Genomic DNA, 27,633 nt, shown 5'->3' on the forward strand with positions numbered 1-27,633 from the left:
CAGATTAACAGTCCAGCAGGTTCATTCAGAGACCAGTCTCTGCCCGGGGTGTACTGGCGGAACCCCAGAGGTGATGGCCAGGATGAGGTCTGTGGGCATCAGGAAGGGGACATAGAAACTGGGTAGAGGTGGGGAGAGGAAGAGTCAAAGAAAGGAGAAACAGAAAGATGTACATCCTCAGGGACATGCCCTGTGGATCTCAGCTGAGGGCAAGGTGGGGCAGCCCCTCACCCCCCATCTTCTCTCTAGGGCAGACCCTCCTTCTCAGTGCAACCTGGCCTCATAGTGTCCCTAAGAGAGAATGCGACCCTACTGCCAAATGGACACTTTCCTTCTGACCAAGGAGGGGGCCGCCAATCTACCCACCTCTGCAAGTCCTGAGCTCAGCAGCACCAGGGAGAATTCTCCACGACTGCTGTGATCTTAGAGGACCCTACAGGTGTTAAGTTTCTCATAGCACATCCCCTAACCTGTCATAACATCCCAGTGACCATCTGAAGCTTCTAGTCTCAGGTGAGGCCCCTCTGCCTGTCCACTCCGAGCTCAGAGGGTCAATCATGGCCCTGCCCCTATAAAAGCTCTGAACTTGGTTGGGAGTGAGGCAGACAGAGGGGAGCATTCCTCAGAAAGGAATAGAACAGCAGGGCCTTCCCAGGCATGTGACCCTGCCTCCTTCATTGGAACTTAAAGTGCCATTAGGCAGTGGGAGTTCCTTGAACTAGCCACAAGGTAAATGTAGCAGAAGGAGCACAAATGGGGGCTTCAAGGCCAGCCTCAGCCACTCACAGTACTCTTGTGCTTATTCACAGGACCTTCTGGGATACCAACACTGCCATATTCAGGGCCCATCTCAACAGTTGGTGAGTCTTAGGGGGTCTCTGTTCAGAGAGCGTTCTGAGTCCCCAGGCTGCCTAGAGACATATCAGAACACCCAAGTCCTCCTTCCTGTGCCAACTCTGCTTGTGTCCAGGCGGCTGTGGGTCACACTGAGAAGTGTGTTGGGACCCATGAGCTACAGGGGCTCAGAGGTTGGAGTGCACGAGGGTGGAGCCAAAACTGAGGGAGATGTCAAGGCCCAGCCTGAGAGAAAAGTAGCCAGGCTGAGGTGAGGAGCATGGCGTCCAGCCCCTTACCGCCTATCCACCCCCATAAGCAGTGAGGATCAGCCCCTCAGTCCTATGTAATCAGGACTCCAGACAGGTAAGCAAAGGCCTCTGTTGGGAATTGGGGTGCAGGGGGTCAGAGGCTGGGCTATGGGATTGGTGCAGCCTCCTCTGCAGTCACTGACTTTGACAAGCTCCTCCCCCACGTGGACCTCAGTTTCTCCAGGTGTAAAGAGAGGCCTGACCCTGACCTTTAAGCTCCTTGCAGTGCTTAACTTGACTATGACCTCCAGGAAGAGAAGGACTTCCAGGGCAGCCTCTAGGACACTAATATGCAGTGTACCTGTCACCTGTGCCATAGTGACAGTGACACTGTGCAAGGGAGGGGCACAAAGATGATCCTGCACCCAGGACAATTTGATTCTTCCTTTCCAGTTCAGATGCTCTGGATAGGGCTTCCATCATTATCTTTTAATTCTTTCATTTTTTGGTGCTAAGGATTGAACCAGAATGTTGTGCATTCCAGGCTTGTGCTATCCTGCTGAGTTTAACTCCCAGCTCTTGGTGTTTGAGACAGTCTCACTATGTTCCCTGGCTGGCCTTGAACTTGCAATGGCCCAGCCTCTGCCTCCTGAATGCTAGGAATACAGGTGTGCACCATCATATCTAGCTTCCATTACGATCTTCATTAAAAGTGGTGAGAATGGACAACCTTGTCTCATTCCAAATTTCAAATCATTCATATTTTCTCATGAGAGCCTCCATGGTACACAGCTCTGTATTGAGTTTCTAGCACCTGTCCTAGTGGCTGAGTGGGAAAAGGACAGAGAACTGGATGGGCTAGCAAGATGAGGTTTCCAGACCTGACTTGTAAACGAGGAAGATGTTGAGGCTGATGGGGGAGGAAGAGCAGCTGGGCAAGTTGAGGACAGGGCACATGGACACTTCCTTGGGAGCTCTTATTTCTCATTTATGAGGACATGGCCCCTCACCCACACCTGCCTGGTCCTGGAGTCCTCGCAGAGCAGGTCAAGAAGCTGCTCAGCCCTGGTGGGTCTGATTGTAAGTGAGGCTGGAGACCACACCAGACTCCCTCCATTAGAGACATGCATCCCAGGTGTGAGAACTGCTGCCATGGCCCCTCCTGAACTCACCTGGGGGCCTGCATACTCAGTCCACACCTGAGACTAAGGAGGGGCCATGCACCTGCTCAATAGAGTGACTGGGGATCTCTACACAGCTTGTCTGTGTGCAATTCAATTTATTCCTACTTTGCATTTTCTGCTTGTACTTGTTTGATTTTTTTGAAACTTTCAAAACTATTTTTCATGTGAAAATGTATACCAAGATATATGGATATCTACTTTAAAAGGAACTGATTCTGTTTTCACAGGTTTAGGGCACGTTATACATTAATTATGAGGAATAACTTCCTTTTAATATCAAGTCTTCTTATTCTAGTTCAAATTGAGGATTATTTTGGACTTTAAAGATATTTTTCACCAGGACATGTGGCTCACACCTGTAATCCTAGCTACATCAAAGGCTGAGATTGGAAGAATCACAGTTCAAGCCCAACCCACACAAACAGCTTGTGAGACTCCAATCTCCAAAATAAACATGGCAAAATGGACTGGAGGTGTGGGTGAAGCAGTAGAGTGCTTGCTTTGCAAGTGTAAAGTCCTGTGTTCAACCTCAGTTCCCTAGAAAACAAAAAATAGTTTGCACATTTATTCATAAAAATTATGTTCAGAGGAATTTTTCTGAACTGTCAGGCTGTTCTAATAATTTGTAAGTCAAGTCTTTTATTACTTTACACTTTGTAAATAATGAAAAAGCTATGGGTTTGTGACTATTAATTTTCTTACATATTGACTTAGGATTCTCTCCCCTGTAATTGTAATAAATGTCTTTTGATTTACTGATAAAATTTATATCAACCACAATAAGATGGAATTTCACTTCTTAATTTCTAATGTACAGATTTACTATTCTTGTCTTTAATATGTATATATAATTACATGTATATACAATATAAAGTATATATCTGCATATTGCATATATGTACACATAATTACACACATCATATATTTAGTTTACATTCCTTTAATATTTTCAAATACCTGTCCATATTAATGTTGCTCAACTGGTATGTTTTTACATGTTTGTTATTGGTGGCTATGTAGATTTATACTTGTGAAATTATAAATATGACTTTTTTCTTTTTAAAAAATTTATTAGCAGCAGCAGCACCGCCCAGTAATCAGAAGCAGGAAAGCTTGTAAAAGTGGTGGTGGGAGGAAAACTGCACAGGAGAGGGGGGAAGACCCACTTCCCACATGAACTGTAAATAAACACACAGGCCTGAGAACACAGGTGCAGTGTCACCTTTCCCAGTGCTTGGAAAGGGGAAAGCTTGTAGCAGAGGCTTACAGGAAAACTCTAAGTAAACAAAGCCTGCAGGGCCAAGTGAGTGCTAAGCTCACCCCAGAGATCTGCATAAATAATGCCTGCAGCAACAGCAGGCTGACAGCAGTGAGCAGGCAAGCCACAGCTGCAGATACCACTCTCAGAACTGTCTCCAGACTCTTTTTTTTGTTTTTTTTTCTTTTTTTCTCTTTTTCTCCCTACCTTTGATGAGAGAACAACCGAATTACACCTGCATGCTGAAAAACTTACTGAAACTGTATTGCATTTGAACTTGGGACACTTGGTGGGGTTTGTGTGTGTGTGTGTGTGTGTGTGTGTGTGCATGTGTGTGTGTAGTTTTGTTCTACTTTATGCATCCCCTTTGATGAGACAACTACAGAACAACATCTGAGGCACCATCTCCAGGATTGGAGACTGAGATAGACACCCAAATTATTAAGACTGAAACTTCATTGCATTTGAACTTGGAGGTTTTTTGGATTTTTGCTTTTTTGCTTTTTTTAAAATTTTTCTATTTTTCATTTTATTTTATTTTATTTTTATATATAGATATTTCTTTCACTTACCTATTTTTTATTTGTATTCTTTTTTTTTTTACTTTTTATTTTCAATCCTCTCTCTGTCTCTCTAATGCCTGTTAAGCTTACTGTCAATTAGTACACTAACGCTCCCTGTTTATACCTTTGAAACTTTCTTGTCTGATTCTTTGTTCTGTTTTCTCCTTCTTGTCTGTTTATTTGTTTTTCCCTTTCCTTTAACTTCTTGCTTTCCATCTCCACTCACCCTTCCATTCTAAATATTACCATTGTTATTATTACAAGCTAGAAAATACTTAATTGCACACAGTACAGGGACAGTAACAACACCAAAGACAATGATGGGAAGACAGAAAAAACAGAGAAACCAGTTTCCCCACAGCAAAAAATTAGTACAGGAACCAGAGGGGAATGAAGAAAACAGATACTCAAATCCAGACTCCAACAAAATGAAGATAAATTATGCCAAAGGACCCAATGAAGCCCACAAGAATAATTTAAAAGAAGACATACTACAGGTACTCAATGAGAATTTTATAGATATGATACTGGATAGGGTCAACCAAAATGTACAGGAGACACTCAAGAAATTCCAAGACAACAAAAATAGAGAACTTGAAAAAGCAAAAGAAGAAATAAAGGAAACCATAGAAGCGCTGTATAAACACCAAAGTGAAAGAGAGAACATGATGAATAAACACATAAATGAACTCAGGACAAAAATAGACAACATTAAAGAGGAAACCACTCAGGATATGGAAAACCTCAGAAAAAAGAACAAAACAGAACTGCAAAACAAAATGGAAGGCCAATCCAGCAGAATAGAACAAACAGAAGACAGAGTCTCAGATCTTGAAGATGAAATGGTAACTAAAGGAAAAACCAAAGAACTATTAATTAAACAACTCAAGACCTGTGAAAAGAAAATGCAAGAACTCACTGACTCCATCAAAAGACCAAACTTGAGAATCATGGGCATCGAAGAAGGAGAAGAGGTGCAAGTGAAGGGAACACATAATATATTCAACAAAATAATAACGGAAAACTTCCCACACTGATCCACGTTCCTTACAGAATCAGGCTCTTTCCTCAGCTTAGGGTAGTGAAAAGATGAGTGATAACAAACTCAGTGACATTTATCTGAAAGACTAGGAGCTTTTTGAATTGGAAGCAGAATAAGGAGATTTACCTGTAAGAGAGCTGACCAGAACACAGAGCTGATGACATTGTACCCAAAATAATAATGGAAAATTTCCCAAATCTAGAGAAAGATATTCCCATACAGATGCAAGAGGCCTCCAGGACACTAAACAGACCAGATCAAAATAGAACTACCCCACAACATATCATCATTAAAACAACAAGTTCAGAAACTAGGGAAAGAATATTGAAGGCTGTAAGAGAGAAAAAACAAATAACATACAAAGTTAAACCCATCAAAATCACAGCAGACTTCTCAACAGAAACATTAAAAGCAAGAAGAGCATGGGGTGAGATCTTCCAGGCACTGAATGAAAATAACTTCAACCCCAGGATACTCTACCCAGCAAAGCTATCATTCAAAATAGATGGAGCAAGAAAAGTCTTCCATGATAAGCAGAAACTAAAACAATATGTGACCACAAAGCCACCACTACAAAAGATTCTTCAAGGGATTCTGCACACAGAAAGTGAAACCCAACTTAACCGTGAAAGGACAGGCAGCACCGAACCACAGGAAAAGAAAAAGCAACACAGTAGTAACTAACCTCAACTTAGGTACACACAATCAAACCTTCAAACAACTAAGACACCTAAATGACAGGAATCACCACATACCTATCAGTACTAACACTTAATGTTAACGGACTTAATTCACCCATCAAAAGGCACCGCTTGATGAAATGAATTAAAAGGGAAGAGTCAACAATTTGTTGCTTATAGGAGACCCATCTCACTGACAGAAATAAGCATAGGATTAGGATGAAAGACTGGAAGAAGATTTACCAAGCCAGTGGCCCCTGAAAACAGGCAGGAGTAGCAATACTTATCTCTAACAAAGTAGACTTCAAACCTACATTGATCAAACAAGATAAAGAAGGCCATTCCATACTAACAAAAGGGGAAATAGACCAAAATGAAATAATAATCGTCAACCTGTATGCACCCAATGTCAACGCACCCAATTTCATCAAGCATACCCTGAAAGACCTAACATCATATATTAACACCAACACAGTGGTTGTGGGAGACTTTAACACCCCATTATCATCAATAGATAGGTCATCCAAACAAAAAAATCAATAAAGAAATCCTAGATGTAAAATATACAATAGATCAAATGGACCTAGTTGATGTCTACAGAACAATTCATCCAACTTCTACACAACATACATTCTTCTCAGCAGCCCATGGAACCTTCTCAAAATAGATCATATCCTAGGACACAAAGCAAGTCTCAGCAAATATAAGAAAATAGAAATTATACCATGCATACTATCTGATCACAATGCAGTAAAACTAGGACTCAACAACAAAAGTAAAGACAAAAAACATGCAAACAGTTGGAAACTAAATAACTCATTACTTAATGAAGAATGGATCATCGATGAAATAAAAGAGGAAATTAAAAAGTTCCTGGAACTCAATGAAAATGAAAACACCACCTACTGGAACCTATGGGACACAGCTAAGGCAGTCCTGCGAGGAAAGTTTATAGCCATGAGTGCATATATTAAAAAGACTGAAAGATCCCAAATCAATGACCTAATGATACATCTCAAACTCCTAGAAAAACAAGAACAAGCAAATCCCAAAACAAATAGGAGAGAAATAATAAAAATAAGAGCTGAAATCAATGAAATAGAAACCAAAAAAAAAACATACAAAGAATTAATGAAACAAAAAGTTGGTTCTTTTAAAAAATAAACAAGATTGATAGACCCCTGGTGAACGTGACTAAAATGAGGAGAGAAAAAACCCAAATTAGTAGAATCAGGAATGCAAAAGGGGAGATAACAACAAACACCATGGAAGTCCAGGAAATCATCAGAGACTACTTTGAGAACCTATATTCAAATAAATTTGAAAATCTTAAAGAAATGGACAGATTTCTAGATACATATGATCATCCAAAACTGAACCAAGAGGAAATCAATCACCTGAATAGATCTATAACACAAAATGAAATTGAAGCAGCAATCAAGAGTCTCCCCAAAAAGAAAAGTCCACGACCTGATGGATTCTCTGCTGAATTCTATCAGACCTTTAAAGAAGAACTGATACCAACCCTCCTTAAACTGTTCCACAAAATAGAAAGGGAAGGAAAACCGCCAAACATATTTTATGAAGCCAGTATTACACTTATCCCAAAACCAGGCAAAGACACCTCCAAAAAGGAGAACTATAGGCCAATCTCCTAATTGAACAGTGATGCAAAAATCCTCAACAAAATAATGGCAAACAGAATTTAACAACACATCAAAAAGATTATTCACCACGACCAAGTAGGCTTCATCCCAGGGATGCAGGGGTGGTTCAACATATGAAAATCAATGAATGTAATAAACCACATTAACAGAAGCAAAGACAAAAACCACTTGATCATCTCAATAGATGCAGAAAAAGCCTTTGATAAAATTCAACACCATTTCATGATTAAAAGTCTAAGAAAATTAGAAATAGAAGGAAAGTACCTCAACATTATAAAAGCTATATATGACAAACCTACAGCCAGCATTATACTTAACGGAGAAAAACTGAAACGATTCCCTCTAAAATCAGGAACCAGACAAGGATGCCCACTCTCTCCACTCCTATTCAACATAGTACTGGAATTCCTAGCCAGAGCAATTAGGCAAGAAGAAGGAATGAAAGGAATACAAATAGGTAAAGAAACTGTCAAAATATCCCTATTTGCAGATGACATGATCCTATACCTTAAAGACCCAAAAAACTCTACTCAGAAGCTTTTGGACATCATCAATAGCTATAGCAAGGTAGCAGGATATAAAATCAACATAGAAAAATCATTAGCATTTCTATACACTAACAATGAGCAAACGGAAAGAGAATGTATGAAAACAATTCCATTTGTAATAGCCTCAAAAAAAATCAAATACCTAGGTGTAAACCTAACAAAAGATGTGAATGACCTCTGCAAGAAAAACTATAAACTTTTGAAGAAAGAGATTGAGGAAGACTATAGAAAGTGGAGAGATCTCCCATGCTCATGGACTGGTAGAATCAACATAGTAAAAATGTTGATACTCCCAAAAGTAATCTACATGTTTAATGCAATTCCCATCAAAATTCCAGTGACATTCATTAAAGAGATTGAAAAATCTACCATTAAATTTATATGGAAACACAAGAGGCCACGAATAGCCAAGGCAATACTCAGTCAAAAGAACAATGCAGGAGGTATCACAATACCTGACTTCAAACTATATTACAAAGCAATAACAATAAAAACAGCATGGTACTGGCACAAAAACAGACATAAAGACCAGTCGAACAGAATAGAGGACCCAGATATCAAGCCACACAACTATAACCAACTTGTCTTTGACAAAGGAGCAAAAAGTATACGATGGAGAAATAGCAGCCTCTTCAACAAAAACTGCTGGGAAAACTGGTTAGCAGTCTGCAAAAAACTGAAACTAGATCCATGTATATCACCCTATACCAATATTAACTCAAAATGGATCAAGGATCTAAATATCAGACCACAAATTCTAACATTGATACAGAAAAGAGTAGGAAATACTCTGCAGTTAGTAGGTATAGGCAAGAACTTTCTCAATGAAACCCCAGCAGCACAGCAACTAAGAGATAGCATAGATCAATGGGACCTCATAAAGCTAAAAAGCTTCTGTTCATCAAAAGAAGTGGTCTCTAAACTGAAGAGAACACCCACAGAGTGGGAGAAAATATTTGCCAGCTACACATTAGACATAGGACTGATAACCAGAACATATAGGGAACTTAAACTAAATTCTCCCAAAACTAATGAACCAATAAAGAAATGGGCAAGTGAACTAAACAGAACTTTCTCAAAAGAAGAAATTCAAATGGCCAAAAAACACATGAAAAAATGCTCACCATCTCTAGCAATAAAGGAAATGCAAATTAAAACCACACTAAGATTCCATCTCACCCCTGTTAGAATAGCCATCATTAGCAACACCAACAACAACAGGTGTTGGGGAGGATGTGGGGAAAAAGGAACCCTCTTACACTGTTGATGGGAATGTAATCTAGTAAAACTACTCTGGAAAAAAATTTGGAGCCTACTCAAAAAGCTAGACATTGATCTACCATCTGATCCAGCAATACCACTCTTGGGGATATACCCAAAAGACTGTGACACAGGTTACTCCAAAGGCACCTGCACACCCATGTTTATTGCGGCACTATTCACAATAGCCAAGTTATGGAAACAGCCAAGATGCCCCACCACTGACGAATGGATTAAGAAAATATGGTATCTATACACAATGGAATTTTATGCAGCCATGAAGAAGAATGAAATGTTATCATTCGCTGGTAAATAGATGGAATTGGAGAACATCATTCTGAGTGAGGTTAGCCTGGCCCAAAAGACCAAAAATCATATGTTCTCCCTCATATGTGGACATTAGATCAAGGGCAAACACAACAATGGGATTGGACTTTGAGCACATGATAAAAGCGAGAGCACTCAAGGGAGGGGTGAGGATAGGTAAGACACCTAAAAAATTAGCTAGCATTTGTTGCCCTTAATGCAGAGAAACTAAAGCAGATACCTTAAAAGCAACTGAGGCCAATAGGAGAAGGGGACCAGGAACTAGAGAAAAGGGTAGATCAAAAAGAATTAACCTAGAAGATAACACACACGCACAGAAAATTAATGTGAGTCAACTCCCTGTATAGCTATCCCTATCTCAACCAGCAAAAACCCTTGTTCCTTCCTATTATTGTTTATACTTTCTCTACAACAAAATTAGAAATAAGGGCAAAATAGTTTCTGCTGGGTATTAAGGGTGTGGGGGGGAGAGGGAGGGGCAGAGTGGGAGGTAAGGGAGGGGGTGGGGGCAGTGTGAAGAAATGACCCAAGCCTTGTATGCACATAGGAATAATAAAATAAAAAATAAAAAAATTTATTAGCACTAATAGTTGTACAGGGGGATACATTGTGATATTACGTATGTACTTATAATGTATTTAGATTTACCCCCTCCATCATTCTCCCTCTTCCCTGCTCCCACTTTCCCAGAATATTTGCAAAAGATTTATTTCTTCTATTTTCATATGTGCATACAAAACACATCCACTGTATTTACCCTCACTCACCCTTTCCTAATGCCCACCCCCTCCCACTACTACCCATTCCTGGAAATCACCTATTTCCCTGCCCTTCATTTATTTTTTAAGTGTATACTGATTGTCAGAGAGGGTTTCACCTTTTACTTCAGGCCTGTATATATCTAACTTTAATCAAATTATGCCCCCTTACTTCCTCTTTCTCTATCACCATCTTCCCCTAATATTCAACAACTTACAATAAGTATAATATATTCATATGCACATGGATTGTTTCAATATTTTTCATTCTCTAACATTTTCATTCCATTTCCCAACTCCCATTGTCCCCTCACACAGATTTACTAACAAATTTTCTTCTCTAACTATAGAGAGATAAATTGATAGAGAGAGAGAGATACATGTTCATATACTTATCTGATTACATTCATCTTATAATTCTAACTTCCACACATGAGGGAAAACATGTGACCTATGACGTTTTCAGTGAGACTTACTTCGCTTAGCATGATGTTCTCTAGTTCCATTCATTTACATACAAACAACATGATTTCATTATTCTTTAGGACTGAATAAAACTCCATTGTGTATATATACCAAATTTTCTTAACCTATTCATCACTTGTGGAGCATCTGGGCTGTTTCCAAACCTTGGTTACTGTGAACACTATTGCTATAATCATGGGTGTGCAAGTGGCTCTATAATATCCTGAGAACACTCCTTGATGTACTCCCAGGAATGGTATCACCAGATCTTATGGTAGTTCTATCTTTATTTTTGAGGGACCTCAATAAGCAATATTGTTTTTTTTCCAGGGAGTATAACTGTATTAACAAGCAAAGGGGACATCATACAGGTTTTTTAAATAACCTTTATTAAGTTAACATGTGCATTACAGGAAACAAACACATAAAGCAAAGAACAAAATCATCCATAGCCACAAGCAGTACAGTTGGACTGTCCTAAATCCTGTGTACACACAATGATCCATTTTAGGTAACTGAGATCGTATGGTCTGTGTCATGCTTTTCCACACATTGTGAATACTCACCAACTCAATCCCAAAACTACATGAATATTTGATAGCCAAGAATACACTGCACCAACTCAATCTGTTATGAAAAAATTAAAATCCTGCCTTCCTTGTGGACAAAAATTTCACTGAAGACAGAAATGGCAACAGGCCCCTCTCTAGACAGAATTATTGGCAGAGTTACAACACTGCATTCCCTTAATGCTCCATTTACAATGAGACAAAAAGCAAGAGTATACTAAGCATAGTTTCTGAGAGTTCATTATCATATCTACACTATTAAAATATTAGCAAGCAGGCATGTTCCCACAGAATTAATGTATCTCTATAGTACAGCCAGAAGATACATACACATCAGTGGCTTTCATCAAACTGTAAATCTGAGCACACCTGCACATAACTCTCCCTATAGGCTTCCTTCGGCCCCTCTGCTACCAGCCTAATGAACAAGTACTACTCACAATGCCAGAGGCGTGACAATTTCACGTCCAAGTTGCATCTTTTCTGTTGATTATAACCTATTTACAAGTTGGCTAATTCACTAGGTCTACTTTTTACCATACACTGTTACCTCAGGATTTCTGTAAAGCTTAGATGTTGTACAACAATGAACTTTGTGCATAATAAACACAAGTACTTTACCAAAAATGCACATATGGGGTTTTGGTTATAATTAAGATCCATCTTCTAGATGTGGAGATATTAGCAAAGAGACCTCCCTCACCCGTCCAGTGACTAACTTCAGGAAGACACTGGCTCTAAGAGGTGGGTTAATAAGTCACTCTTCCTAAAAACAAAAGGACATTTATGTAGGGATTATTCTCTACTTCTAACATACTTTGGGCATTAGGACTTATCCTTTAATACCCATCAGTACAAACTGAAATGCATATAGAACAATGGCTAGACAACCTGAACCAACCTAACAGGCACAAAGCATACTCTCTGCATACTCCCTTCCCCCACCCCACCCCTGCCACCTCCCAGCGAACAGTCAGCATACTCTCCAAGACATCAAGTTTAACAATTCCATTCCCAAAATGCAGCCATTCCTACGAAGTCACAAAAAATACTTCAATGGCACTAAGCCCTCTATTTCTACATTATGCACTTCTAAACATCTAGAAAGACTAGGCGTTTCCCCAAGGGATTCAGTTTCCCACTGTACACACAGTAGCATTGAATAAACTGCACACACCTAACAAAGGCTGTAATTGGAAAGGAACAATACCCTTCCCATCTCTATCAACCCAGTGGTCAGCTTTTTGCATCTGTAATGTTTCCTAGGGACTTAATTTCACTTCCTAAGTGGTTTTAAGAATAGTTTTTCTTACTAATTTTAACACAAAGTATACTAACTCTACTTTTGTCATCACTGGCAACCTCTTTAACATCTAGAAGTCAGACTAGATGTTGTACATTAGGATTTGTCTGTCCTCTATATACACTATATACATAGAAAAATAAAACAGAACACATAGACATAATGGACAGTCAATCTTGCTTCACCAAACACACATTGGTATAAAGCCCTTTGTACTTTTCTCCCTCCCTTCCTGAGCCAGCACAAATTAATGTGTACTGCTCAGAGAAGTAGTTTCATCATTCCAGTTCCAAAAGATAATATTAGGAATTTAACAAAAGGATATCTACAAAATGTGTTATTTACTACCTTTACTTTTAACATACTTTGTGCACTTCTAAACATCTAGAAAGACTAGATGTTTCAAATAAGGACTTAAGTTTGTCCACTATATACACAGTAGTGCTGAATAACTACACATATATAACAACGGTTGTACATCTGAAAGTGTCTTCTAAATAGGAGCATTCTGGTCTACACCCTTCATTTCTTCCACCTCCTCCTCTCCTACATAATCCTACACAGATTTGTGTGATACAAATCTGTGCCACTCACAGATGTTACAGTTTCACTTACAAAAAGTTCTTTCCAGAAGACAGCCTTTCTATGAATTTTAACACAAGGTACATGTGTTAGTTTACCAACTCTACTTTTGTCATACATTGGCAACCTCTTTAATATCTAGAGACTAGATATTATAAAATTAGGACTCATTTGTCCAGTATATACACAATATATACAGTACAGCAGAGTTAAATGAAATATACAACATATAGGGTAATGGATATTCTGAAATTCTCTAACACACACTAACAAAATACTTTCTTGTAGTTTCTTCCTTCCCATCTCCCTCAACCCAATAAACAAGTCCAGACAGTACATTGTTCAGAGGTGGTTTTACAACTCCATTTCCAAACACAGTATTTCCCAAGTTTTTAAAAGCTATTTACATGTTACTACTTTTAAATACATCAAGCAATTCTAAATATCTAGGACTAGATATTTCTTATATGAATTTGTCTGTTATGCACACAGCACTGGTAAATAAAATTGCACACACAGCAATGATTATAATCTGAGGTATCTTCTAAATGTGACCATTTTGGCTTTGAACCATTCCCTCCTCACTTCCTTCTCTCTGCCTTCAAACCAGTGGACAAGTACAAGCATAATATGTAATGCTTAGAGATAGCTGAAAAATTCATATCTAAAAGTCATTTATAGAGGACAAGCCTTCCTATGAATTTCAACACAAAGTGTACAAAATGTGCTAATTTTACTAACTACTTTGTCATACACTGGCAACCTCTTTAACATCTAGAGACAAGATGTTGCAAAATTTGGACTTATTTGACCATTATACACACTATACACACAGCAAAACAAAATACATAAAACAGAAAAAAATGGCATCTGAAAATGTCCAAGTATGAGCACACTAGCATACTCCCTTTTGCAACTGCTTCCCTCCCACCTCCTCCAGACCCACTGAACAAGACAGCACCTACAGAAATGCTCTAAGTGGTTTCACAATTCTATTCCCCAAAGACAGTATTTTCATATGAACTTTTGCAAAAAAGCTATTTACAAAATGTTATTTTACTACCTCTACATTTAACATACGTTGGGCACTTCTACACATCTAGATAGACTAGATGCTTCAAGTAAGGACTCAATTTGAGCACTAGATACACAGCAGTCCTCAATGACTGCATAACCTAAAAACTGATCATTTCAAAGAGCTTCAAAATATGAATATTGTGGCCGAGAACCTTTCTCCACCAACCCAGTGGGCTGCAATGCTCAGATTTTCGAAAGACCTTTTTAGCACAAAATGTACAAAATCTGTTAGTTTACTAACTCTACATTTGTCATACACTGGCAACCTCTCTAACATCTAGAAAGACTAGATGGGCATTAGGACTCCTTTGTTCTTTATACTATCTGCACAGCAAAGTGGAACAGATGGGGCCATGTGTACTCTTCCTCACTATACACACTAGCTTTGCTCTTGGCATTTCCTCCTCCTGGGAGCCAGGGCCCCAACAATGCGGAGGACCCCAAAATAACAGATGAATTTTAACAAAGAGATATTTACAAAATATGTGATTTTACTACTCCTACTTGAAAAATACATCAGGCACTTCAGAACATCTAGAAAGACTAGATATTTCAAAAAAACACATAGCACAGTCAACTACATGTACAGTAGTGAGGAGGAAGATCCACACACAAAACAATGGTTGTCATTCGAAAAACGTCGTCTGCCGCTGACCAGTCGGGCACAGGACCACTTCTCTTCTTTCCCACGGTCTTCTGCTCCACATCCGATGATGCACTGGACACACGGGGATGTGTCGCTCCTGCTGTCACTCCTAAAAGTTGTCTCACTACTCCAAAGAGTCACTTCCAGAAGACATTTTTTTTAATGGCCTTTCCCAAGACGTGTGGTTTTCTATCTCTACTGTATCACACACAGGCAACCTCTTCCCATCCAGAACGTCCAGATGTTGCAAGTTTCTTTTACAAGGTTGGGTGTGTGGGGGAGTTGAGAGCAGCTTTTTCATATTATTTACACGGCCTTCTCTAAAGGCCGCTAAATCTCGGGTGGGCGCTTCCAGCTGACAAACGTGGCCTGACACGCCTTTCTCTGCGGTGGAACCAACACCAACCATCCATGGCCGCCAACCGTTGTACCCGCCGTCGTCCCGGGCTCCGCTCACCTTCCAAGACCGTTGGTCCTTCGTTGGTCGTTGCCGGGATGGGGTGAGGTCTCGTCCAACTGGACCAGAGCGGCCATACCAGGACCCAGATCTGCGCGGCTCGATGGTCTTAAGGGACAGTGAGCCTTAGTGCAGCGCAGATCGCTTTCTCCCGGCCTCCGCGGCGCTCCGGCGGCCGCCATTCTTCTCGCCACGCCACACCCGCCGCCACCCAGAGGCGCCACCGGAGCTTCGCCAAGGCCCAGCAGGGTTGGGCTGGGAGGCCCGGCAGCCGGCAGGGTCCAGGCTCCGAGAGGTCGCCGCCGCCATCAGGTCATCGCGGTGGGGCGGAGGGGTTCGTCGATGCTTCCAAGCTGGGCCCGGACACTGGGCAGCCACAGCGAGGGCTCCGGTGTCAGCAGAGCAGAAGCCGCGGCCTCTCCCCGGGACCCCCAGTTCACCCTGCGCCTGAGGCCAGGGGGCAGTGCGGAGGGTCCCGGGGGAGCAGGCCGCGCTCCGCACCTCACTGCGCTGTCTGTCGGAACTCAGCAATATTGTTTTCGTGATCCATTGACATCACCACTCTTTAGAATGTGTGTGTACATAGACTTTTGGCGGGGAGCGGGGTGAGTGTGTTACATTTCAGGTGTTTCTTGTTTTATGATGGTTAGTACGAAGACTAGTGCATGATGAAATTAAGAGGAACTGGCTGGGGTGGGGGTCACAGGAGGCAGCCCCAGACTGCTACCCCTTTGTGCTTCTGATATTCAGGGTCACTGAGCCCCAGCCCCTCACCCCTGGACCTTGGAATGTTGGTGGTGAGTCAGTGGAAGCTCATCTGCAGGGGAATTAGCTTACAAGGTCCTGTGTTTGAGTCAGAGGAGAGAGCAGATTAGGGGAGACCACGTCTCACACTTATCCTGAACTCTCGGGGATCAGATCTCAGACCTCAATATCTGAATTCACAGAGCACAGTGATGCTGAAGAATGAAACGAGGTGGTAAGAGGGAGCCCTGCTGTGGTAGTACTTGGGTTTGTTAAGGATCTACATGACATTATGTCATGAGATTAAGTCACAGGAATGTGGAGCCCAGGGAAAAGGCTCGGGTCTCTTTAGTGCTTCACACATCCTACACCTCTTTGTTGGTTCTCAGGAGCAGCTGAGATCTTCAGCCCATCACACAATATGTAAGACACCAAGATGGGTGAATAATGAGAATTCTCAGCTATAGGTCTGGGCACAAAGAGACAGTGTTGTCCAAGGGATCAGGTGCCCTGGGTGGACATGTGGTGATCCTGGATAATTTTGTCCTGCCCTGATCTCCATGTCCTCTTTGTCCACAATCCCCAGCCTCACAGCCACAGGATTACACAGTGGAGAATCTCATCAGCCTGGCATGGGTGGCCAGGTCCTTGTGGTTCTTAGGATTCTGTTACTGGAGGCTCAACACAGTCAGAGAATGACCCAAGATGCACTCTGAAGATGAATAAGAAAAATGCCACCACGCAGAGCAGTGGAGTCTTGAAACTAAATATGACAATCCCACAGAGTCTAGAAGAAAATCTGGGGCATGAACTGGGGGACTGTGTTCTGAGAATGTCCAGGGAGCAAACGTGGTTTTGGAGCACAGAATCTCTTTCTCTGCTAAATTGCGGTTTCATCCACATTGCAGTGGACTTTTGTTGATTGCCTCTCCTCTCAACTCCATGTGAGGGTCATTCCCACAAGCCATGTGTGGGTCCTCATCTTTGTGCACCTACTGCTTGGCTTCACTTTTATGTAATATTTTCCTAGATATTTAATTACCACATTCCCCACTGTGTTTTCATTGGACTGCATCTTCTCATCTGAGAATGTGAACCTTTTCTCTATTAACAGAAAAAAGGAAAAAACTCAGATTCTAGAATGATTTCTGATATTGGCTGAAAACTGCATGAATTCCCTTCACATTCAACTTCAAAATGCAAATGTCATGTCAGGCATGAGGAGTTGGGAAGCAATGAACTCCACTGGTGTTGTGGCTTTCATTTCAGATTCCTCTGTTCACTGCTGGTCTATCCAACAGAAATTCACTTGTATATTAACCATGAGTCATCATTCATATAACCACTTAATAGTTCCAGGCATTTTTTATTTAGTCAATTCGATACAATTTTAAACATAAAGTATCAAGTCATCTGCAAATAAAGAAAGTTCTCTTTCTCCATCTCATTCTGTGTATGTCATGTTTCTTTTATTTCTCTTCCTGCACTAGCCAGGAAGAGAAATACAATGCTAAAAAGGAGTGGACAGGGGGACACCCTTGTTGTCTTCATTGTTTAGTGGGAAATTTTTGGGTTCTCAAAATTAAATATCATGTAACCATCAGGCTTCTTTGCATATAATTTTAGCCATATTGAAAAATGTCTTAATTCAGTCTGCTGATACGTTTTATGAGGAACGGGTTGGGATCATGACAAATGCTTTTTCTACACCTATAGATATGTCATTGTCAAGTAATTTTAATTTTTAACTCTGTTGCTGTGACTGATTGCATTATTATGTTTTTGAATATTGAATTGGCTTTACATACTTTGGGTAAATTACACTAATACATGGAATATAATCTTTTTACACGTCATTGGATTTAATTTACAATATTTTTATTCATGAGTTTGTGGAAAAATGTGTTCTGAGAAATGAATCCATAGGAATTTTGTCCCTGTGTGATCACAGAGTGTACATACACAATGTCACATGGATCCCATATCACAAAGTTCTCTAATCTTGTGGGACCAGCATCACATATGACATCTGTCATTGAATCAACTACCATTATTTGGGGCATAAATGTATTTTTGAGGGTTTTTCACCTGCATTCATGACAAATGTTGATCTACGCTTTGTTTCCTCCTATGTTCTGTCTAGTTTGCACGTTAGGATAATACTGGCTATCTAGATGGTGTTAGGTTCGGTGGTCCCACTGCCTGGACCTGTGTGCACCTGTCTGGATACGTTATGAGTTCACTTTCTCTCTCTAGTACTTGAAGAGAACCTTCAAGGACAAGAAGAAGTATGTGACCTTCCACGTCCCTATGCATCCTATTGCAGCTTCAGTGTCTGTGGGACTCATGATCTGACCCCAAGGAGAGAGAGGACATTGAAAGATCCTGTGTCCTGAGGTCCACACATCCTGAGCTCTGGCTGCACTGGGGCTGAGGTTCCCATGTGGGAGCCAACCAGCCTTAAAATTCCCAGGTCCTCCTCCCTGTATGCTCAGCACATGGTCCAAGGTGAACTTCAGATACTGGAATGTAGGTGAGTTGACAGGGAGGAGTGAGCAGAACTCATCTTTCCTGTCCCAGAGATGGAAACACAGGAGTCATCCTACCTCCATCCATCACTAACACCATTATCTATGTCTTCAAAACTGTGAGTGGAGAGACATGGAACCTGAAACTGAACATGGACACAAAGTCTGGATGGGCAGAGCAGAGGCAGATCTGTCCCCACTGATGTTCCAGCCCCTCACCCTTGTTCCAGATCATGGAAGTCCAGAATGGGAGACCCAAGGTCATTGTGTCATCAGGTGTCCCAGCCACTGCCCTCTCTGCTTGGTACTCATAGTGGGTAGCCTAGACATCATCCCTCACTGCTTCTCACTGCATCCTTATAAGAAAGAAGAAGTATTTGCCTCTCAATTTAGTTCAGGGGTATTTGAGGGGGTGGGATACTTGCCTAACATCTGGGAACTGAGTTTGACCCAAGGCAAGTGACAATACCATACTGAGAAGTCCCCCAACATCCCATCCACCTGTTGCTGTACAGGATCAATCCACCTAGCATTCCAAAACCTGTGGAATTTTTGCACTGAAGTGTTCATTGTTGACTGTTCTATTCTGCTAAAGAGCCTGGATAGCCCAGTGCCTCTGTGATTGGATGTATGCACTCAGCATACAGGTGTATAGAGGGCAGTAGTTAATGGGGGTTTGGCTGGGGTCCCTGAACACACATCAGGATCTTGCCACAGGTCAGAGATGATGAATGGACACAAACACCCTTAGCACCTTGTGCTGTTTCTCACTTGGAGTCACAGACAACAAGTAAGGAAAGACTTGGGGAGGAACTGGAGATACCTCTTCCTACAGATCAGTGAAACAACAGTCACTCCACATTACTGGAGGGACTGTGACTGTCAGCATCCTATGAAGGACCCCAAGTTTCTTTGCAAATCTCCTGTATGGTAGAAGACAGAGGACCTTGAAGCCTACACTGGATGTGGGAGTTAACTGTTGATTCCAACTCCAGCTTCTGCTCCTGACAAGGCTCTATTATTAGGGAAAATCCACAAGTTCCTGGCCCTGGGTACAGCTATGGATCTGGCAGAAGTCTATGTTCCACAGGACTGTGTGTAAGGGTTGAGGATCACTGGTGCTTCTCCACTGTCCTATGCAGGTCTGTGTTAACCCATCCTCTGCAGGTCACAAGTTCCTCCATTGTGCAGGATGCCCATGTCCATCACAGTGTTGATTCATGAGGTGGACCTCACAAGAAGCAGAGCTATTAGAGAAAGTTGGTAAAAACAATGAGATCCTGGGGGGATACAAATCTATCAATATTCAGGTTCTTGATGTCTGATACACGCTCTATGAGTCCATATGCCATACATGTTCCTTTGGACACTTATAAAATTAACTAAAATCCCAAAGCTTAGTGGGCCTCTTTTGGAGTTCAAGGACAACATGTGCCTCCCTGGGTGTGTGATCTCAACCCACTCGTTAAGAACCTTGAAAGGCAGCTGGCTCAGGTGGTCCACAAACAAGAGAAGTCTTTGGAACAGGTCCAAGCTGCACAAAGCCTGATCCACAGGAAGCAATGGAGGCCATGGTGTGGAGCATCTGTGACAGGAGGATGTGAAGATTCACATCACAGACCTTTAGGTTTTAGAGCCACACTGTGATATTTCTACAGAGATCCAGTCTTCTTTGTGGAAATGACATCTGAATTTCTATTGAGCTCCCCACCCATGAATGAACGCCTAGACATCTGACTCTGAGTCACCATGCAACCAGAGGATGAACAGGTGTTGACTGACACACTCAACCCTAAACTGGATTCATCTCCTGCCCATACTCAGAGAAGTGGCTCATATGAGATTTAATTGAAGAAGTTCCCAAAGATGTGTGGTGTGAAAAATAGCAAACCCAACCTCTGGGCTTAGCCAGGCTCTGTGACCACCTGGGAAGACCTGTGACCACATGGTAGCCAGGGAACCTTATGCCCAGAAGCAAAATTAGGATAAAGTGGGAAGCTCAGCACCATGGTAAAGAGACCTGATTGCTGTCAATCACAATGATATCCACATGCTCATCCTAGAACCTAGACTTTGTTAACTTACTCGGCAGAAAGGTGTTTTCCAAATGTGCTGGTTAAGAATCTTGGAAGTAGAGATTACCCATGGGTCTCAACATAATAGCAAGGTCCTTGTAAGTCAAAGAGGGAGGAAGAGATTCATAATCAGAGAAGCAGGTGAGAAGGTGGAGCTGAAGTGGAAACAGCATGTTCACTTTGTGAGATGGGAGGGATGAGGAGGCACAGTATGCACAGCCTGCAGGAACTTGAAGAGGTGAGGGAGCAGAGTCTGCCCTGAGCCTGCAGAGGGCACAGCCCTGAGAGAAATTTGACTGGGCCCAGAAAACACGTTGCAGTTAACACCTGGAGGACTGTCACATAATCTGAGTTGTTCTAAAACACTATTTGTTACAGCAGACATAGGAAGGTAATGTAAAGGATATCTGTGGTTTCCTTACTTATTTAAGATTTGCAGTTAACTGTTTGATTCTACTTCATTCATGGATGTGCAATGCAAATACTCAACAAATATGTGATGATTCTTAGACAAGAAGGAGTTCAGGACAACTCAAAGCAGCCAAGAGTCAGAGGAGATGCCATTCGTTTCTGAGAATGAACTCTGGTGTTCAACCTAGCCACAGCACTGGAAAATGAGAGCCAGGACCATGGGCAGGTCAGCTCACTTACTGTGAAACTGCAGATATGACAACCACATAGGTGAGAGGAACCAGGTTCTAGTGGTCAGACCCTAGGTGTCTATCTGTGCTGCTGCACCGAGTCCTCATCAGATGCACAGCTGTTGTCAGTTGAGAAGACACCATGACCCATTTCCTCACAGCCCTGCTCTACTTTGGTAAAAGTGAAGTGGGTAAGGGAGTAGCCTAGTCTGGAAGGAGCCCACCCCTTTGCCAGGCACTGGGCCACCAGGATATCCAAGGTTCTCAGAAGGCTCCAGAGAAGAGAAGATCTGCTCAAACTTCAGGGTCAAAGTTCTCAAAGGAAACTCTCTTCCAGGGCTGATTCTGGGCCCCAGGACCTGAGTTCAGGCAGATGAGTATCTCCAGCTGTCCCAAGTCTCTCTTCTTCATCTTGGGAAGTTGAAATGGATAAAAGTAGGCTGCTGGGAGTTTTTGGAGGACCCTGGGTTTAAGACTGGGATCTGAGTGGAAGATGTCCTGTGACCCAGCCTCTGGTTTTTCAGCAGAGACTCTCCCCAAACCTGCCATTTGGGCTGAAGCAGATTCTGAGATCACACTAGGGAGACCTGTTACCATCTGATGTCAAGGGACCTTGGAGGCCCAAGAGTACCTTCTCTATAAAGAGGGAAGCCCAAAATCCTGGAATACACAGACCCCGTTGGAGCTCTGAAAAAAGGCCATGTTGTCCATACCATTCACAAGAGACTACCATACAAGATGATATCACTGTTACTATTGGAGACATACTGTGTTGTCACAGTGCAGTGATGCCCTGGAGATGGTGGTGACAGGTGAGAGGACACTCAGTGTTCCCAACTCAGGCTCTGCCTTTAGGAAGAGGGTCAGCTCTCAGGGGTGCCCTTCTCACAGCCCAGGCCTGGAGATGATGTGGGAGGTGTGAGTACATTTAACACACTGCCTATTTCTCCCCTAGAATTCTGCCACAAACCCAACATCTCAGCCCTGCCAAGTCCTGTGGTGACCTCAGGAAGGAACCTGATCCTCCAGTGTGGCTAATGGAAGGGATTTGACAGCTTCATTCTGACTAAAGAAGGAGCACCCAAGCTTTACTGGACTCTGGACTCACAGTGACACCCAATGAGCAGTTCCAGGCCCTGTTCTCTGTGGACCCATTGACTCCCAGCCACAGGTGGATATTCAGATGCTATGGCTATTTCAGAAGCAATCCTCAGGTGTAGCCAGTACACAGTGACCTCTTGGAGCTCCAGGTGTCAGTTAAGGAAGCCCAAGCCTTTCACTTAAAAACCTGGGACTTGATAAACTTCCCAGGTTTGGCCCTTATATATAGTAGGTTGAAGGGAGCCAGGGCCTTGAGCTCATTGACACAGGTTGTGGAAGACAGGGGACCAGTGATATAGAAACCAAAGGATACAGTGAAAGCCAAAGCCAGAAGATACAAAAGTGAGGTGAGTTATCTCCAGCCCTGGAAGAGAGGGGTCAGCTTAAATGTCAAACTTCTCTGCTGTTTTCTTCACAACTGACACACCTCATTTTCACCTGCTTCCTTGCAGGGACCTTCCCCAAACCTATCCTCTGAGCTGAGCCAGGCTCTGTGATTACGTGGAGGAGTACTGTGACTATCTGGTATCAGGTATCCTGGATTCTCAGGGATACCATCCGCTTAAAGATGGAAGTGCCATGAACTAGGTCACACAGACATTGGAGACTGGGAACAAGGCCAAGTTCTTGTTCTGTTGTAGTTTTTCTCAATTTTGTGGTCTAAGGCTGTCCCACCTTGCCTCCAACTTCTGGGATATTCACAATCGTATTCTTGCTTGTGTTTAGTTGGATTTCTGGTGGGGGTTATTATGAAGACAGAGAAGTCCTATTGCACCCTCTTTGATGTCACTTCCCAGGTGACATTATTTCATTCAAATGCAACCTGCCCTCTACTCCAACTAATTTGACTTGTTGTAGCAGCTAGTTTTACATGACAAAATCTAGGAAGAGTCTCTCATTCAATTTTTTTCTTTTTTCTTCTACAAAATTGGAGAACAGGAGGGCAGAATGGATCATGCCCAGGGGGTGGGGGGTTAGTAACAATAGGAGTGGGAGGGGTGGTGGCAAAATGGGGTAGGAGAGTAAATACAGTGCAAAAACATGTACGCATATATGTAAATGTAAAAATGATACTTGTTGAGACTATTCCAGAAATGCAGGGAGGGGGAATAAAGGAGAGGGGTAGAAGGGGTGAATTCAAGTATGATATATTGTAAGATGCCACAGTATACCTCCACCATGAACAAAAATTAAGACTGTCAGCCAGCATAATTTGTTGTAGTAAGATGTGTTATGTCTGTGTGGTGGTGGGATGACTTCTTGGAGCCCTGGGCACCCCTCATTATATATGGATGAAAACAGAATAATATCCACTATGAACTGTTAAAATTGGGATGAGAGGGAAGGAGAGCAAAGTTAAGAAAGAATAATATAGATACGGTGAATTTGAGCAAACTACATGATATGCATGTTGTAAATGTGCAGTGAAACCCCTTTGTACAATTAATATACACCAATAAAAACTCTGTATAAAAGAAGCATGGAAATAATGAGAAGGCTCTGAGCACAGTAATGGAGGGGACCTTAATTGTTCTCTCTGTGCCACCTTCTTTCCAAGTAGGTCATGACAAGCCTACCCTGACTGCCTGTCTGACCCCTGTTGTTCCTCAAGGACAGCATGTGACTCTTCACTTGACTCTCGTCTTGGATTTGATATATTTGGGCTGGACAAGGAAGACGGGGCTCACATCCCTGAGCTCCAAGACAGAGTATTGCAGAAGGGCTTCCTTTGGGGCCCTGTGACCCCAGCATATGCAGGCATCTACAGATGTCACAGCTCTATTCCTCACTTCCCTAATGGAATTCCAGCACCTAGTGACCCTCTGGTGATCATAATTTCAGGTCAGAGCTCATGTTCAGAGTGGAAATTCACTCCTCTAAATATTCTAATCCCAGAATTTTCTGGAAGAAATGTTAGTAATGGTCCAATGAGATCAACAGAATGTGATTTAGATACAGGGGGATTCAGCATAAGGAACTGGATACTGTGGTGGGCAGAACAATGGTCACCCAAAGAAAACCACATTCTGATCTTTGGAGCCTGTGAGTGTTTATGTTACATGGCATAGAAAAATCAAGGTAGAAGGTGAAGAGTTTTGTTAATCAGTTGACCTTGAGATGGAGAGATGACACTAGATCATCTGGGTAGGCTCTGTTTAGCCACAGGCTCCACATAGAGAAGAAGCAAGAAACTGAGGATCAGAGCAATGCAGCATGAGAGAGACTCCACCATCCACTGCCATCTCTGAGGATGGAGAAAGGGGCTGTGAGTCAAGGAATGCCTGAGGCTTCTAGAAGCTGGAAGGGGAAGAGAGATGTGTTCTTCCATAGAGCCTCCAGAAGGAGCACAGCCCTGTAGACCCCTGGTTTATACCACGGGACCTATTTCAGATTTCTGACCTCCACACTGTAGGATAGTGCACCTGTGTTCTTTCTAAGCACCATGTTTTGCCAGTGTGTTGAAAACTAACACAGGTACCCAGGTCAAGGGCAAATTAAGAAGCCAAAAGGGGAAGGGAGCTATAGCCAGAGATCATTAAGGGGAGGGTACTGAGGCCACAACAAAGCTAGGAAGGGAGAGTACTTCAGGATCCAGATTCAGGGCTGCACTGTAGAAAGAGGGGCCATGAGGAATGCCCTGACATTGCAGCGGACCTCCTCTAGGAACAAGAGATGGACATTGGGAGGCTCCCTGTTTGTTTTCTGCCTTACAACTTATTCTCACTTGTTTCCAGGGTTTCTTCTTTGTCCAAAATAGCATGAAATAGGCTGAGAAGAGGTGGAAGTATAGCCTGCCATATTCCCTGTCCAGGAAAGTATTCTGTGGGATGTGGGTGTTGCAGACATATGCCAAGAATAACCCCAGGGGTAATGGAGATTTATGCTACTAGAGAAAGAGAAACAAGGAAGATAGATACAGGTGGTGTGAGACAAGGAGGCACACACAAAAAAAAGAACATGTGGACACATAGAAGAAGGATAGCAGGCTGGGGGAGGCAAGACCTCAGTCATTCAATGTACCAGGGAAGGGGATAATGAAGGGTGACTCGTAAATTCACAATCTTTCATTCTTAGGAGTCAAGAGAAATCCCTCCCTTTGGGCCCAGTAAGGTTCCCTGGTGAAACCAGGAGGGAATGTGACCCTGCAATGTCACTCAGACATCATGTTTGAGAACCTAAGTGGTTCTGCACACAAAGAGGGTAACCAAAGACCCCTGGCACCTTACTGGGCAGCCTTATGATGGTGGTTCCTAGCCAACCTCTCCATTGGTCCACTGACTCCTGACCATTCAGGGACCTACAGATGCTACCTTTCTCTCAGTCACCACCCTTACATGTGGTCAAAACCCAGTGACCCTCTAGATATTGTGATCAGAGGTGATCACAATGCAGGTCAGATGTTCTAGGATTTCAAGTCCCCAGGGGATTGTCAGGCAGAAGAGTGTGGAGTTGTACTGGAGAGAGACAAACTTGATGAGCATTTTACCAGCAGAGAAAATGAACAGTGAGACACCAGTACAGACATTTGGTCAATGTAAATCACAGATTCAGGGGAAATGCAGAGGAGTCATGTTGGAGGTATGGTGACAGATATTCATGACCAGAAAGAGGTGTCCTTTCACTCTGATGTTGTGCAGACACCTGGACAGTTCCACAGTTGGGTTTCCATTATATCTCCATACTCTCTTCTCATAGGAGAACCACACATAGAACATATCAGACCTGAGTTTTAGGGCTGAACTGAGCTGTCTAAGACCGAGTCCTCATGGGTTCTGAGACCTGGATCCATGTGACACCAAAATACAGATGCTGTCTGTATTTTGACACTTCTTCCTTCCATGTGGTTGAGCCATAAATCATCCTAGAATATCAAGAACCTGGAAAGCGGCAAAACACCAGTCCCTGTATGTTGTGTGTTCTTTGGACCCCTAATGGGTTTGCTATGCCCATGTTTCAAAGTATTTCCAGATGTTATAGGATGAATGAGGACAAAAACCCACAGAGAAGCCCAATCAAAGAGAAGCAGAGTCAATGAAAAGCAGAGAGAGAGAGAGAGATACAGTGAAAGACAGAAACACACAGAAAGAAAGTCTTGGGATCAGGGAGAGAGTATTCTCAGGTCAGGAGTGAAGGACACTCTGAGACAAAAGAAATCAACAACATCCTGTTTGGATACAATGATGAGCACATAAAATCATCATGCATTAAAGATTGGTAGAAAGTGGCTTAATCAATTAACAGAGTAGATTGGGATCATGCAGTTAAAAGGAAGAAACTCATAGCTTTGGTTCTGAGGTAGGCACCCTAGATAAAAATACACATATATGCACCAGGATGCACTCACAAGAATATTGATAGGAGATTGCTAATATTGTCAAAAGCTGTGCAGTAAAAAATTCTATCCAGCAACAGAAAAAGAAAATTTTGGCAATATATGTATACATTGTAATATTAAATGCACAGAAGAGTAAATGCATGAACAAAAACTGAAAACAAGTATAAGAATCAATTTTCAAAAATGATTGTTAGTAGTGAAACAAAAACAGAATGCCTGAATGGATATTCCAATGTCAACAGAAGAATACAACATTTACTATTTAGGGAAGCATTCCCAATTATAATTCCTTTGTTTAAAGGAAATGAAGGAATCCTATGTAATTTGTTACAGTGGTAACATAAAGGTGGTATGGGAAGGTTGGGGTTGAAGATGAAGCCACAGCAGCTGCTGGATGAAGGCAAAGCTCTCACTGCCTTTCCTTTGGTGACTCATGGTACAACTTTGCTAGAGTCAGTTCTACATTTCTATTTTACAAGCTAGCTTGATTGTGCACTCAACATACTCAGATGTGGTTGAAGTAAGCTGGGAATTTCCACAGTCCACAATAGGTATTGAAGCTCAAGCTTGAAACATGATCTCCAACTACCTATCCTGCATCACTTGAGTCCTATCACACAATGAACACCTGCCCAGGTGAGAATGGAATAGAAAACATAAAATTTCAACTGAAAGTGACATCAGCAAGTGGCAGCAGAGGGACCCTCAACACAAACCCTGCAGAATAATTGTTTTGG

General features: G+C 42.2%; 2 pseudogenes; both read left to right on the plus strand.

Annotated features, from left to right (window-relative positions):
* Positions 1 to 15,518, plus strand: part of LOC109685397 (leukocyte immunoglobulin-like receptor subfamily A member 6) — a 57,081-nt pseudogene extending 41,563 nt beyond the window's left edge.
* A 295-nt stretch (positions 15,519 to 15,813) lies between these two features.
* Positions 15,814 to 22,679, plus strand: LOC109685398 (leukocyte immunoglobulin-like receptor subfamily A member 5; annotated as a pseudogene).
* The last annotated feature ends 4,954 nt before the right edge of the window (positions 22,680 to 27,633 follow it).

Source organism: Castor canadensis, chromosome 16, assembly GCF_047511655.1.
Source record: "Castor canadensis chromosome 16, mCasCan1.hap1v2, whole genome shotgun sequence".
NCBI classification, from domain to species: Eukaryota; Metazoa; Chordata; class Mammalia; order Rodentia; family Castoridae; genus Castor; species Castor canadensis.